Source organism: Nelumbo lutea, chromosome 6 (assembly GCF_056320005.1).
Source record: "Nelumbo lutea isolate HS-2025 chromosome 6, American lotus-T2T, whole genome shotgun sequence".
Lineage (NCBI taxonomy): Eukaryota > Viridiplantae > Streptophyta > Magnoliopsida > Proteales > Nelumbonaceae > Nelumbo > Nelumbo lutea.
The window spans coordinates 48,076,497-48,079,780 of record NC_142689.1 but is presented as its reverse complement, the minus strand read 5'-3'; the positions used below and the strand labels follow the sequence as shown (position 1 = coordinate 48,079,780).

The window sequence follows — 3,284 nt, the reverse complement described above, 5'->3', positions numbered from 1 at the left end:
CTTGACACGATGCATTGCAATGTTTTGAGAAATTGGTGCAAAGCTGCATCAAATTACTTGCAGAAAATAATGGATTTTTAGCTCCTCTAAAGTGCTACAAGAAATAGTAAAGTGCAAAAGGCATCATCAGGCTGGCATAGAGATACAAATGTGGACAACCAGAAGCAACACCAAAAAAACATAAAAATTATTTTCATTTGAGTCATAAATCACAGCCATAAAATCTAATAGACCATTCAGGTATTGAATGGTCTTTATATTTATTTATTTTAAAAGCCAATAGACCATTACTACTAATATAAACAGCAATAAAAGGTACTTGAGAAGTTGACAAACCATTACAAAGGCATATAACACAAAAGAATCTACCAAACAAAATATAAACAAAGGAAGGCATTTTTAAAATAGGTGCATGCCTTTTGAAAAGGGCAATGCCATGTACCCTATGTTTCAAATCCAGAACAATCATCCAACAAGCCAAATTCTTTGAAAACTGGACTCAACTTGATTCAGTTCAACAGAGACATATACCAATTATACTGGGTCAGCTACATCTATCATATCATAATTCCAGCCCATCCTAGGTCCCTCTGCCAAACCACGAGTCATCAGGTCATTTCTCAGTTTTCACAACCTCAGCCCATAGCTTTTGGCATTCTCCTAGTACCTAGATGACCATCAGCTCGCATCAAATAACTCCTTATTGGTGCTCTAGATGGTTTCCGAGAACATATCCTTATTGGTGACAGTTGCTGCATTACATACTAATACGATTATATGCCCATTACTTGAGACAGCTCTGTCTCTGAATCAAAGCACCTACTGGCCAACATAAAATAGAGTTACACATAGTACACCTTTACACATATCATAGAAAGATCATTCACTATGATCTTTTACAATCTCAACCCAAAACCATAAACTGCATAAAAAAATGAATTCAAATTCAACGTTTACGCATTCAAGCTGCAGATCCTATAATAGTACTCACCCGAAGGAAGACTTCAAAATCCTATACCTCCTCGTCCATGTCCCGATACGATTCGATCAAACACGCAGCCCTCTCTTCCTCAGTCAAAGACTCTCCAACGGTTTTCAGCTCCGACGTCCTGGAACTGCGGGATCTCCCTCGCCCGATCTACCTCAGTCAAAGACTCTCCAACGGTTGTCACTCGCCCGATCTCCCTCCTCATTGAGAGGAACTGCAGAAACCAGCCGCCAAATCAAGAAAATAGACAAAACATCGAAGAAACCCACAAACAAGAAAGCTACTTGGGTTTTAGGGTTTTGAGGATTACTCACATAGGAATTCAAGCTGCGAAGCTCCGCCTGAGTGAACTGGCTCTGGAGCCATGGATCGCCATTCGCAGGTAAGTCTGAGATCGAGCTCTTCTCTGAATGGAAAACACCAACTCTTATATAGAAATTAATCGATGATCTCTTGCTCTCAGGTCGATTGATAAGGATTTAGACCGTTACAAAATCAATTTAAATGACAAGGTAAAGCGTATCAAAGATTGCAGAATAAATACCACGATTCTTACAACGGTACATTTAAAATTCTAACAGAATTAGTCATCAAGCGGTGGTGGCCTTCGGGAATTACCGTGTCCTTCACCTCCATCCAAAGTAGCCGGACAGATCAAAAAGGGAATAAGCAGCCAGACAGAAAAAGAGAACGGAGTGGGGAGAGGGAATTTTCAGAACGTCCGAAGCCTGTTCATTGGCCGGGATCGGGCTTGGGTAGTCCAAGATAGTGTAAAGTTGGGACCGAAGTCCGGATTGTGAGAATCCACGTTTTATGCACTCGTGGGTCTATTGGATACGTGATCCCACCATTCAGAAGTGACCACATTGGCATTTCGACAAAAATACTAATATTAACGGGTGTTCAGCCGTTAGCTGAACAAACCCGGTTTAACCACCCGCAAAAGGACAAAATTCAAAAACAGGGCTTCTTTCAAAAGTTTTAAGGTCATTCGAACTCTCCCCTCCCCATCTCTGGTCCTCATCTTCTTCGAGCCCCAACCTGAGCATCCCGTTGGCCACTCACCTCACACCGGCGCGTTGGACTGTGGAATAGAGTGGCGAGAGGGAATTCTGAGAATGTCCGAACATAAAAGAGGGACTCTATCATAATACAAGGTATGATTTGAGAATTCAGAATATGATGAAAGTGTCCTTTACATAACTGTTTAATTTATATGACAAGTAGGGGTGTACATTCGGATGACCTAACCCACTATTAGTTTGGTCATATCCCTCAATTGCACCGAATGAAACAGGGTTTAAACTGAACCAATCCATACCGTATTTAAAAAATAAAATGACTGAGTTAGTAGAAAAAGGGAAAAATCAAACAAGAGTTAGTAATTAGTAAATACTAATTAGTAATTAGTCTTTGATAGTTTGACTCCTAACCCAACTCGAGCACTCCAATGTGGTTGTCTTTTGTGTTTCCCACTTACTAGTTACTAGTAATTACTAAATACTAATTAGTAAAGTAGTAATTAATTTAAATTAATGTTCTTATTTAGTATTGATACTAACAAAAATTCCGATTGGGATCAATGCCTAAAGGGAGATTTAAGAAAAAGAGTAATATATAAAACAATAATTAAATTAAGGGAAATTTTCTAATTAGTACCGTATACATAAACACCCTTTGAGTGTCATCTAATTGTCTTTAGCAACCATCCAAACGTTGACAAAAAATGAATAGTCTCAAATCATTGTCTCTTCTATTCATGAAAGTTGGGGTCATGTCTTAGTGGGCATTATAGTGATTCCAACTTTCTTGAATAGAAGAGGCAAAGATTTGGCACTATTCATTATTTTATCAACATTTGGATGGTTGATAAAGAGAATTAGATGACATACGAAGGGCATTTGTGTCTTTTCAAATGCCGCTAAATGCATGGTTAATAGTAGGTATTGGATTGGCACGTTTTGAAAGTTTGGGTACCGAATTATCGTGTTTTAATGTTTGGGGAGTAAAATGACACTATGACTAAAGTACAAGGTAGTAATCGAGAATTTTTCCTTAAATTAGTGAAACATAATACAATTAATATAAATAATTAATTATATAATATACAATTTTACATAGTATAGTAGTTTGGTTTTTTGTTCGATTTTATTAAATTTTTAACACGTCAAAAACCGAACCAAACCAATACCTGAATTAGCTTATTTAGCTTGGGTCAGTTCGGTTTTCGGTTTTTGATCCAAATTTAAACACCCCGCTTTCCAAGGGAGAGGATTAGAGGTGTAAATCGAACTAT

At 37.9% G+C, this 3,284-nt stretch overlaps 1 long non-coding RNA gene across 2 annotated transcripts; it reads right to left on the bottom strand.

Moving 5' to 3' along the window:
• Positions 1 to 380: 380 nt before the first annotated feature.
• Positions 381 to 1,794, bottom strand: LOC148848844 (uncharacterized). Of its 2 annotated transcripts, XR_016101345.1 has the most exons (4): positions 1,607 to 1,772; positions 1,303 to 1,394; positions 992 to 1,202; positions 381 to 822 (listed from the first exon to the last, which is right to left on the bottom strand). It is a non-coding gene; the product is annotated as an uncharacterized LOC148848844 (long non-coding RNA). The 2 variants fall into 2 exon arrangements; XR_016101344.1 differs by having other exon boundaries at positions 758 to 1,202; positions 1,533 to 1,794.
• Between the last annotated feature and the right edge of the window lie 1,490 nt (positions 1,795 to 3,284).